The 13,014-nt window shown below is 42.8% G+C and overlaps 1 pseudogene across 1 annotated transcript; it reads left to right on the top strand.

The window, feature by feature from the left end:
- Positions 1-12,141: 12,141 nt before the first annotated feature.
- On the top strand, positions 12,142-12,717 carry LOC310698075 (DNA-binding protein inhibitor ID-3-A-like; annotated as a pseudogene). Its single transcript has 2 exons — positions 12,142-12,279; positions 12,345-12,717. The product of its transcript is annotated as a DNA-binding protein inhibitor ID-3-A-like (transcript).
- The last annotated feature ends 297 nt before the right edge of the window (positions 12,718-13,014 follow it).

Here is a 13,014-nt window from a genome sequence, read left to right as displayed (position 1 = left end):
ATGTGATGCTTTCAAAGCAACTGGCTGTAAGGAGGAGAACGGACCAATTTAATTTCATACATTGTTACATATATTGAGACTACTGATCTGCTAGTAAGGCTGTGAAATGCTAAATTTAATGCCAACACTTGTTTCTGTGGAAGCCTGTTCATGTTGGAGATTGAATCTTGACATAACCATTTAGCTATAGCATCATGACCACAATTGGTTGTCTAAAAGCAGCATTGAAGATGGTAGCTACATTTTAATGAACAACTCCACTAAAGATCCCTCAGGTTTTGTAGTTCTCCTGGGGGATTAGAGAGACTAGGTTACACTGCTTTGAATTTAGAAAATTGCAGAGTGATTCACAAACTTTGGCTCCCATAAAATAAAAACCTTCCAGTAAGAATCTTCAATTAAAAATCAAAAACAAAAAACAATAGTAATTGTGAAGCTCCAACACCTTCTGAACCCAGGAAGGGCACTTAAATCCTAAGAATTAACCAAACTGCAATGTTTAAAATGTCCACTGTTTCTTTGCAAAAGTGGAGGATAGGGAGAGAATCAGAACAGGTAAGGGCCACACTATTTTTCACTCTTTTAATTAATCTGAAGAAGCACAAACTTGAGGAATATCCACTTTATGAAATCATGCTTGCCTACTGAACTTTTGAGAGCTGATCTAAGACATTTTGCTGAGGGAAAAGGAGTGGCCAGTTTCTTCTAGCACACAAGGCAGAAAATCAACAAACAATGGGTAGGCAAACTAAGGCCCGGGTGCCGGATCCGGCCCAATCTCCTTCTAAATCTGGCCTGCTGACGGTCCGGGAATCTGTGTGTTTTCACATGAGTAGAATGTGTCCTTTTATTAAAAATGCCTCTCTAGGTTATTTGTGGGGCATAGGAATTCCTTCCCCCAAAAAAATTTAGTCCAGCCCCCCACAAGGTCTGAGGGACAGTGCTCTCCTGCTTCTCGTCCATAAAACATACAATAATAATAAATTAAAATCAGAAACAACCTGTTACCCCTCTCAGGGCATCTAAAATCAGCTGCCTGAGGCAGCCATCCTATTTTGATGATCAGGAACCCACAGGTAATACTCCGTAGCACCTCTATCATAGGCGCCAACTCCATGGGACCTGAGGGGGCCCGAGCCCCCTCAAAAATTCGTTTGGGGGGCTCCGCCCCCCCAATAATCTCGGGCGCCCCTCCAGCAGAGCGCCACCGCCACCCCTCCCCAGCCCAAAATGCACAGGGTCGGGCTGCATGCCTCCTGCCCTCCCTCCCGAGCAAAAGCTCCACCCAATTTCCTTCGGAGCTGATTATTAGGCGCAGCACGCTCTCCCCTATTCGCTCACGAGGAGGCGGCGCCACTTTATCTGCATATTCATGAGCTTATTTATTATTCATGAGCTTTCGCGGGCTCCCCCAATATTTTTTATAAGTCGGCGCCCCTGACCTCTATGCAAATAAAACACTCCTCCCCTTCCAGTTCTGCTGTGCAGCTGTTTAAAGCACCGCTTTCCCCTGAAAAGTAGCAGCCTTGCTATTCCTTTTCCTGCAGCATCCCATTCTCCGATTTCTAGGAAGGCCACTTCAACTTCATCTAGTGCTCGGTCGCTTTCTACACTGTCTTCCCAGTGCTCCTGGGCAAGCTCTATGGGCTCGCTGACATACCTGAGGTCCATAGACTATTCTGCCAAGTACAGGGCAGACTATTTCTGCAAGCTGAACAAGGAGAGGGAATTCCACTACTCTGTCATCCGTTTGAAGCTGAATCACGTGGTTTCCATGCTGCCTAGGAGGGGCAAAGTGGCAGAAAACTACCGTATTTTTCACTCTATAGGGCACACTTTTCCCCCTCCAAAAATTAAGGGGAAATATTTGTGCGTCCTATGGAGCGAATGCAGGCTCCTCGGCTACAGCGAAAGCAACGCAAAGCCTCCTTCCACGCTCCGGAGGCTACGCATTGCTTTTGCTGAAGCCTGGAGGGACTCCTGGCTTCAGCGAAAGGAACCCAAAGCCTTTAAAGCACAGCAGGAACTCGCGCTACACTCCAAAGGCTTCAGGGTTAGCTGCACAAAGCCTCCGCAGGGCAGCGGGGTGCCTTCATCCAGCTGCCCTCCGGAGGCTTCGCGGACTGTCCCAGAAGCCTCCTCGGGGCACGGGGATGAAGGCTCCCCGTGCCCTGCGGAGGCTTCGCACGAAGCTAGAACAGCTAGAGGAAGTGCTGCGCCGTTCTAGCTCTAGCTATTCTGGCTTTTGGGTAGCCCCACGAAGCCACTGCAGGGCATGGGTATCCCTGCGGCTATCCCAGAAGCCAGAACAGCAAGAGGCTATCCCAGAAGCCAGATCCCTCTTGCTCTTCTGGCTTCTGGGATTCAGAATTTTTTTTTTCTTCTTTGCTCTCCCCAAACTAGGTGCGTCCTATCGTCTGGTGCATCCTATAGAGTGAAAAAATGGTACATAGGCTGCCGCCCAGTGAAGTGCAACTTAAAGCCTAGACAGCGGATCAGCACAAGCCTCATAAATCTCAGAGACTTTACACTGTATTCAACAAATGTCTGCTTCTCAGAAATGGGATTGTGAGAGCTGGCACATATAATTGCCATACAGGGGGTGCTGCTGGCTTGGCGGTGGTGGTTTTTTTTACTTGGCCATGCCATGGAGAAGAATGGTTTGGAATGCCAAGCCAATATGCACATTATGCCTTGCGGCACAAAGGTAGCCATCGCATGGAAACACCTTCACGTTGCTCTTTGTGGCTTACATTTTGTGTGCGTCACTTGTAAGTGCTCCAGCCTTCACACTTGGTCAGTTCTGTACTGCCCTTACAAATGTTGCTTTCTAGTGCTTTTTGGGTCTAAGAAATCATGGGCTAACTTGCTTTCATCAAGGGACTATAATATTAGCAGTTTAGAAAGTGCAAAAAGAAAGTGTTTGCAACTGTGATTGTAGTAATCATCTTTCTAAAATATAAACATTGCAAGTTTTTGCACAGTTTCTGCATGCACACCAGCTATATTTATAAATATATGATCATCGTCATCATCTTTATACCCCACCCATTTGGCTGGCTTTCCCAAGGGACTCTGGGGGACTTACAGCATATCTAAAAACATCCAGCATTAAAAATCTCCCGATACACAGCTGAGGATATGGAGAGGGAGAAGGAAGAGAAGGCAAGAAGGGTAACCATGTCAGACCACTAACTCCTCGAAATACAAATGTCTTCCGGATAGATTGCCCATAAACTCCACCCCTTGGTCCAACACGGTTACCTCTTCCATGTTTAGCTAATCTGTTCCTCCTTCCCCCTCTGAGGAAAAAAACCTATACCTTTTTCCCATACAAATGTTTAACTTTAACATTTAAAATACATACTATGGTAGGGCTCTATCCTGAAAAGATGTCCCAGCAAAGGTGTGTGGTTCAATCCTGAATATCCTGAGTGACTCTTCTTACCTTGGCTTGTTTTACTACGGCAATATTAGTACTTTGCATTATGACACATTCCACGTTTTTCCGCAATCTTCATGTACTTTCTCATTCCTTTTCTCCAAGCAGACTGAATCCCTCGCAAACACCCCATCTGATACCTGCAGCCACACAACTCAAACCCTGCCAGCACTGAACTTTTCAGTAATATCAACCACTCCACATTTGCTGAGGGTGCATTTGCATTCCTCTCAGCCAGGAATGCCTCCTTCAGGAGGTACAATGACACCATTTGCAGCCACTGGAATCAGCCAGCCAGTGATCCACAAGAGCCAGATTCTGGACTTGAAGAATCCCAAGCACATTTATCTGGATTTTTCATTCTCTCTGCAAAAGGGGATAAGTGAAAGGCAGTGCTACATCTGGCGCAGTCATTAGGGAGGTGCAATCAGGGATTTAACAACAAAAAAGAGGAAGGGATCCTAACAGCCAGAAAGGGTGCTCTGCTTGGAAAGCAGCAAAGAGCTGCCTGTTCCGTCCCGTCCTGCTTCTGCTGCTGGTTTTGGGTTTGCTGGAGAAATATCAAAACTAAAGGGAAATCTCATCCAGCCTAAAGGAAAATATCTATCTAGAATGTATAATCTCCTCCACAATTCACACCCTGCCATCAAAAACTTTTGTCTCACTTAAAGCGCTCTACCTTTTCTGAGGATGCACACCTCAGAACACAAAGGGACAGAGGAAGCTAAAAGGACAGGCCACACAACAAGCCAGTGACTTCTGTCTTGCAGGTAGATTTTTCGGATGACCCAGACCTTTTCTCAAAAGCGGGGAAATATGAAAAACCGCTGGAATATTGAGACGAGGAGGAGGAGGAAGAAGAAGAGGAGTACGACAAGATTGGTAACCACAGAATGCTTTCCATTACTGAAGTTACAAGAGATGCATTCTGACAGAATGAAAAGCTTAGTACAAAAAAAAAAGTTTGTAGTGTGGGTGTTCACCTATCTTGGTGCCTTCTTCATTGGTCTGACACTGCTGCAACTGGCTCTGATTTCGCTCTTCACTATTCCCCTTCTTAATGAAAAGCACCAGGTTGAAATTGACCATTCTTGTTCAATCTTGCTGCAGAAAAGAGGGGAGAGGATACCCTGCTAGATATATAGACTTTTAGGTTAATCATATATATATATATATATATAAATTATTATATATAATATTTGGTGGGACGGGGTGGTGGTTGTGGGGCTCGTACTGATGCGAATCAGTTTTGGTGTAGAAAGGACTGAAGCGTACCTATTGCTGATGTACGTACAAAAACTGGAAACTCCTGCAATTTTATTTACCTAGCATAGAGGAAGGGGGTGTGTGATGGTGGGGGGCTGTGGAAATCATCCCTCTGCAAATGGCCACATAGACCGGCAGAGCACGGACCACAGGGGGAATCTGGCGGCATGGAAGCTGCCACCAGAGCTTATATAAACCATGGATAAAATATAAATATATACTGGAACCTACAAAACTTTGGTGCATTTCACCCATCAAAGCCTTTGGCGTTAAGAAGAAAAACATGAAGGGAAATTGGGCAACATATCAAATGTTATTATTAGAGGGGGAAATTAATAAATTAAGATGAAAGTACTTTGAATTCCATATATATCTGACAGGCTGGCTCCAATACTTCCAACTGAATGAAAGACAAGGAAAATAGGGTTTGCTGGAGAAATATCAAAACTAAAGAGAATTCTAATACAGCCTAAAGGAAAATAACTATCTAAAATGTATTAGGGAGGTGCAATCAGGGATTTAACAACAAAAAAGAGGAAGGGATCCTAACAGCCAGAAAGGGTGCTCTGCCTGAAAAGCAGCAAAGAGCTGGCTGCTCCATCCCGTCCTGCTTCTGCTGCTGGTTTTGGGTTTGCTGGAGAAATATCAAAACTAAAGGGAAATCTCAACCAGCCTAAAGGAAAATATCTATCTAGAATGTATCATCTCCTCCACAATTCACACCCTGCCATCAAAGAACTTTTGTCTCACTTAAAACGCTCAACCTTTTCTGAGGATGCACACCTCAGAACACATAGGGACAGAGAAAGCTAAGACATTCTGCAGTCTGATTCCCCGCAATGGCAGAACCTTCAGAGTGCTCCTTGCAGGCATGTCTTAAGCTTTAATACTATGGGGCTCCAGCATTTGTGCCATATGACCAAGTAAGGCATCTTTCCAACTGCAGCAGCCCCATTTCCTTTGTAAATGATGGAAAAAACACAGTTCCATGGAACAACAAGTAATGTAGTGTGAAAGAAACATTGGGGGGGGGGGACAGAAGCCCTAAAAGAATAATCAGGTACACCAAAACAATAGTTACCACATCAAAATACAGAACGTTATGAAAACGTTCTTTAAGAAACAGATAAAAGTTCCTGGAAAACTTTTAAAAGGGTTCCAGAATTTTCTTTAGTGTGTAGGAGTGACACTCTAGGATTGATTGGTGTCCACTAGAGGAAGGAGGTTGCAGGCTGCAATGTCCGTACAAGGAAAGCACACTCACACCCAACACACCCAACACACACACACACACACACACACACACAAAACACAAACTCTCAGCACACACGCTGACAACAAGGTTGGAAGTAAGACAATGTGTGCTCCTGATACTGTGAGTTTTGCTGTCTCAGGATTGTTAAGTACTGAGATTATACTGTGCTGGAGATATAAAGAAGGAATTTCAATCTGCACTGTTGCATTTAACTTGCCTTAAAAGGTGGAGAGAGAAATCTAGAATTTTGCGCTTAGCAAAAAAAGAAAAGATAAGAAAAGGGGGGTGGGGGAAAGAGCAAACCCTATTGAGGGAAAATTGTGCATGAACCTGCAACTTTGTATAGCAATTGCTTAAAAACGAACAAGTGGTTTATTAATAAAGAAAGGAAAAAAGATTATTTTTTCTTTGCCTTCTGGTAGGAAACCATTCTAATCTTCTGTGTGTAAAAAGTCTCTGTATTATACTGTAATTTGATTTTTTTGTAATTAAGACAACAACCTTGAGCATCAACCAATTTAGCAACTTAGAATATTTGTTAGGAAAGCAACAGCAGAGATAACCTCCCCTCCTCCCCTTATCTTTACTTATTCACTTCCATTTTCAGGGGGGAAGAGAAGCATGCATGTGTGAAAAGCAATGTTGTCCAATGAAATTTGATATTGTCTCACACCAGACCCAAAGACTTTTGAAGAAAAATTCAATGGTGCATACTGGGCTATCAGCCCGTGTGTAGTTCGGATTCTGCAGTTCGATTGCCCCCAAATGGCAGAAAATGCAGAGTGCTCTGCATCAGAGCTGGCCCACACCTCCTTGCAGGCATGTCTTAAACTTTAATACCATGGGGCTCCAACCATTTGTGCCATATGACCAAGTAAGGCATCTTTCCAACGGCAGCGGCCCCATTTCCTTTGTAAAAGATGGAAGAACTCAGTTCCATGGCACAAGAAGTAATGTCATGTGAAAGAAACATTGGAAAAAATAACAGAAGCCCTAACAGAATAATCAGGAAAACCAAAGCAATAATCACCACATCTAGAGACAGTCTATGGCACAAAACCATTAAAACCGGTACTGGGAAGCAATATATTTGTGTTATAATTGATTATGTTTCTAGGTATTTGGGCTATTATCCTGCCCAACCCTGCTGTAGATCACCTCATGAAATCTTTCGGCCTAATATCTAATGACATCCCCAAAGACAAGAAAAATCTATTCCTTTACACAACAGCAGCTGCCAGAATATCCCATCACTATTAGAATGGCAAAACAAACTCGGCAAGGCCACTCAAATCAGAGAATAATTAGAAAGTGGGATAGAGTGAAGGAAAACATGAAAAAATATGGTCCCGGAATTGAAATATTAATAGAGAATGTGTAAAACTTGCATGGGTAAGCAAGAAAATAATAATAGAAGCAATTGAATAAGTATTAAATTATAACAACACAACAAGATGGAAGAAGTAAAATATTGAGATCACACATGGGTGAAGGGGAGTGGGGGGTATATGGGAACCTATAATATCATTTATAATATAATTTGTTAATTGCAAAGCCTAGAGGAATTAGATATATTTTGATTTAGGTAATCTATGTAATAAGCTTGTGTTAGAAACCAAATATGGATTTTGAATTTGACGTTTGTAATATTTTTTGATTTTGAAATAAAAATTAGAAAAAGAAAAAGAAACAATTTCCAGCCACTGGAATCAGCCAGCAAGTGATCCACAGGAGCCAGACTCTGGACCTGAAGAATCCCAAGCACATTTATCTTCATTTTTCATTCTGGCCAAAATTATGCCAATAACCTTAAACTAAATTTTGATTCAATTGTGTCTTTATTTGGGGAGGTCTTGGGCATCTTAACACGCAAGGCACCAAAGTCAGCCGTGGAAATCTTGCAAGGCGTCATAGATTCCATAGGTCCTCTCCAGTTGTACAGAAGATAGGAAAGAGAGAGAAAAGACCTTGACTGGGGAAAGGATCAAATGTATTAACTCCGTGCATCCAGTAATGAAGAGACCACCATCATTCTCTTCCAGATAAACTGTAGAACATGGGTCTGGACAGTCAGTTTCAGATGCCTTGACTGGTCTTCCAGAAACAACTTTCTGCCCTCAATCTGTTATTCTCTTTCAACAGCCTGAAAACAAAATTTGCAGGCCAGGGAAGGGGGGGGCAGTGAAAGCAAGCCTACTTTTAAATAACGATCATATTGCTGTATTAAACAAGAAGAAACTTTGCACAAGAAGAAATTTTGTGGGGTTTGTGTGTGAGACTGGGGGGATGATGATGATGATGATGATGATGATTAAAGCTCTGAACACTCAGATTCTTTATGCTAATTTACTGGTCAGGAGATTTCTTACTGAAATTGCACACTTCCAACATTGAAACAGCTAGTGACAAATGTGGAATGATCTGTCGTTTGCTCAGAAAAAAGGGCAACAAAAAAAAAAAAACAACTTTGCATATATGCAACTTGTATGTATATTTTAGATTATAGTTTTTTAACAACATTTTTTGGGGGTGAAGTGGGGGGTATATGGGAACCTATAATATAATTTATAATATAATCTGTTAATTGCATTGTATTTAAAATTGGGTTTTATAAGTAATAAGTCTATTATTTTTGTGGTGTTTTTTTCTTTAGTATTGTAATGTATATTTTGTGTGTGTGTGTTATATGTTATGTTTGTGATAAATGTTGAAAATTAATTTTAAAAATTGGGGGGGGGGGGAGAAGAACTTAACCCATCAGGTGGGGAGAGCCGGTTGCGAGGGACATGGGGAACCCTTGCACCTTTTCTGCAGGGCTTGTGCGGCCCCCATCTGCATTGTTTGCAAGAGGTCGAAAGAACACATGAACTGATTAATTTGGACCAGGATTCACAGTGGTTGAAGCAAATAGTCCAGTTTCTGGTGCAAGAGAGACGAGTGATTGTGGAATTGAAACTGGCTGAAGAAGAAAGAGCCAGGCATATCCGGTGGAGCTAGAGGAGGAGAAGAACAAGATCATGGGCGCTTTTGAGCAGATGTGCAACTTCCTGGAGGAGCTGCAGCGCTTTTGGCTGACCGAACTGGAGGATCTGGAGAAGGAGATGAAGAAGAAAAAGGAAATAAATATCATCAAGCTCTCGGAGGATATCGCCGGTCTCAGTGTGAGACGCACAGAAATGGAGAAGAATTGCCAACTGGCCGCTATTGAGTTCCTGAAGGGCATCGGGACAACGGCGACCAGGTTGCAGGAGTTGAAAAGAAGGCGGACACTGCTGGGACTCTCTCCAGGCATGGAAGAGAGACTCATAATTTACACTCAGAAAAATTCATTTCTGAAGGATATAATGGAGAAATGCAAAGGGCTACCAATGCAGGCACTGAACAAAGTGAGTGTCACTCTGGAGCCAGTAACAGAACACCCTTTTCTTGTTATAACCTGAAGAGTTTGAGAAGAAGAAGAAAGGCAGGACGCACTGGACAACCCTGGGAGATTCGACAGCATGTTCTACGTGCTGGGCCATGCAAAATTCACCTCAGGATGATATTGGTGGGAGGTGGTGGTGGAAGAGGAGGAGAAGGAGGAAAGGGAATGGGCCACCTGGGCTGTAGGGGTTGCAAAAGAGTCTGTCAGGTGCAAAGGCTTTGTCAGCATGCTTCCTTCTGAGGGCATCTGGGCCATTGGGAAGGCAACGGATGAGTCAGCCTCATCTGATCCCTTCTGAGCTTCAACCCACCCTGAGCAGACCCCTTTGAGCTTGACTTATGAGCCCAGGAAGATCCAGGGGTCCCTAGACTATGATGAGGGTCATGTGGAATTCCATGATGCCCACACTAATGGTTTGATCTTCAATTTCCAACAAGCCTCAGTCTCTGGGGAGAAGGTACAGCCCTTTTCCCATGCTTGGTGGGGAGTTGGTCTGAAGTGTTGAGTCCTGAGGACGATCCTCACCGCTCCCAGCTCTGTCACCCCCACCCTGAGAGGAGGTGGCACCTAGCATTTTCTCCGCAGAGTTATTAGTTTGTGGGTGCCAGACATCCTAAATTTCTGGATCCAGTAAATGTTAGAATTTAATCTGTGTGTGGTGTATTAGAACTGGATGCCAGACAGTAGGTTTAGCAAGCATTAAAATACAAGCCAGGCCAGCTTCCCCATGTTGAGAAAGTGCCTGAGAGACGAGCCATGGCTCCCACACCATTGTTTTTCAACTTTATTTTGTACAACTTTATTTTCTGCAACTGGAAAATTTTAAAATGTTAATAATAAAAGAACTACATGGCGGAAGGAAGAAAAAAAGGAAGGAATGGGCCATTAAGAAAAGTCAAGGAAAATGGGTTTCTGGACCAGATAGCTGTTGGGTGGGGCCCTTCCAGCAGTTCAGAGTTAGTTCAGAAAACAAAGCAAAGTTTGCCATGAGAAGGACTGGAACTGAAGAAAAAGTGACAATCATGATTCAAAGGTATGTGGCCTGGGAAAGAGAAGGGTCTGTTTCCCATCCTGGCAAGCCCTAATGACTATGTTATGTGGAAAGAAAGGGGCCAAGTATAATCAGTTCTGTTTAACACTACTATATATGGATTGTTGTTCTCCTAGAGTTGTTAAAGTGCCATAGCTGGTAGTTGGGTAGAGGGATTGTACATATACTAAGCTATGGATAACAATGCAGCTATCCTTGCCTTATCCTTTCTAAAGCATTAACTGAATGTTGCCAGCGTACAGAGAATAGTCTAACATGCTTTTTTAGCAGTTATATTCACCAGGGTTTAGCAGTTATATTCACCATGGTTGGTGGTATCAATTCAAAACTTAAATATTTAAGGTTAAGTGCCTGGTACCTATAGTTACAATATCCTAATTGGCAGGGCTAGGAAAGTTCTGCTTGAGCTGTTAACAGGATAACTTGAACAGTGCAGCTGGCATTAAATTGAACCAAACAGTAGTCTAGTACTGTAGAGGTCTTGTCCTTTTTCTTATTGCAGCATTCTAAGGACACCTTTCCTAAGCTTCCCACCTCAGTTCAGTTGTCAGTACTGTATATGATTTCAGTTTTGTATAGATCTCATAGTAGCTGCTTTTCTCTCCTCCCCACCCAACATGAATTCTAAGCTGCCTGTGAATTGCCAAGCCAGCAATTGGAGGATAATAAAGTTTACAGAAGCTTATGTGTATGCTAGCCTTTTGAAATAGATTCAGTTTTAAGGAATAGCACTATTTACTGCTAATGCCTAGAATTCTTCATGTTTGATGAAAAATGTCTTATTTTGAAGGTTCCAGTGAGAGAGAGATTCTCCTAGTTGAGATGCTTTCCCATCTGTATATACATTTTCATATATTTTACAGGGCTTTTTGTTTAACACTGTATTGTGTTAAGATAGTTTTAATTCAGGTGTTAATTGTTATCTGATGTTTACATTAAACCATACCTTGTCTTAAAAAAGAATAATAAAAAATAATAATAAAAAAAGAAAACAAAGCAAAGTTTGAAAGGACAGTCTTTACAATGGGTGACCTAGGGGGAAGAAGTTGCAGTCTGGTAAAGGCGGCAAGCTGGGGAGAGGGTCAGAGCATGATGGTTGATGTTATTTTGAATCCTAAACTGCAGCCATGGAAGAGTTTGTTCTTTGGAAAAAAAAACCCTTAAAAGAAGAAGAGGAGCAAGAGGGGCAAACAACCAGGTGTACAATGGAAATTGAATAATATTGTATAAAAATGATACTATAAGAGCATTTAGTTAGAAGACTCTCAAACTGAGATAAAATAATGTAAGCAGAATCAGTAAATACTTAAAGAACCAGAAGGGAAAGTTGAGGGGAGTCTTTGGGTGGGGGGAGAATTGGATTTTATTTCATCCTTTTCTCTTCTTATGTTTAAGATGATTATGCTGATTTTAACATTGCATAACTGTAAAACCCAATTAAAAAAATTTAAAAAGGAAGAGGAAGAGGAGGAATACTACCGCTCAACTTTATGATCAGCGAAAATATTTGCTACTGCAAAGGTAGCATTTCTGTTTTTAAAATATATACATGGGGCTTTTTTGCAAAGAGAAGCATTTTCTGTGTGCACACAATAGAGAATCAACCAGGCTGGCAAGCAAGGGGCAGTATCTCGAGGTTGCTTGCTTGCTTCTCCCGCCTTAAGGAAGGAAATCTTGCCCTTCTGAAAATCCCTGCTGGTTTCTCCTCCTTCATGGCCATGAACGGAATCAGCCCAGTCAGATCAGTCAGGATCTGCTAGGAAGCAAGCTGTGTGCTGCCTCTCTGATCAGAGCCTCACCATCACCCAGGGAATGAACAACAGAACGAAGCCCCTCGGCCCGTGACTCCTGCTGCACAGGCCTTCAATAAAATGTGATGAGTCTTGCCAAAACAAAAACACCACAGCTCGGCTCAGGAGGAGTCCAAGAACCTCCTTTACGACATGAATGACTGCTACTCCAAGCTGCGCGAGCTGGTGCCGACGATCCCGCAAGGCACCAAAGTCAGCCAAGTGGAAATCTTGCAGCATGTAATTGACTATATCTTTGAGCTGCAGATTGTGCTAGAGGAACAGGCAAAGAAGGGGCAAGATCCGCCCACAGCCGAGACTTCCCTACTCTCTTTAAAAGCTGCAGAGCGGGCATCCGAACTTTGCTCAAAAGAGGAGAGGAATCTCTGCCACTAACCTCTTAAAACAGACTGCAAGTGTGGGATCCTGGCACTTGGTTCTCTCCAGTGAGACAGGAGATAGAAGAAGAGAGAGAATAAAGACCTTGACTGGGGAAAGGATCAGATGTTTTAACCCTGTGCATCCAGTAATGAAGAGACCACCATCATTCTCTTCCAGATAAACTGTAGAGCATGGGTCTGGCTGCCAGTTGCTAATGCCTTGACTGGTCTTCCAGAAAGAACTTTCTACCCTCAATCTGTTATTCTCTTCCAACCGCCTGAAAACAAAATTTGCAGGCTGGGGAGGGGTGGGTATGTGTGAAAGCAAGCCCATTTCTTAATACACTCTCTCTGATATAATTCTCGGATTGCTGTATTGCACAAGAAGAAACTTTGCGGGGTTTGT

The sequence above is a fragment of the Podarcis liolepis genome, assembly GCF_965112155.1.
Source record: "Podarcis liolepis genome assembly, chromosome: Z".
Lineage (NCBI taxonomy): Eukaryota > Metazoa > Chordata > Lepidosauria > Squamata > Lacertidae > Podarcis > Podarcis liolepis.
This window is presented reverse-complemented; position numbering and strand designations above follow the sequence as displayed.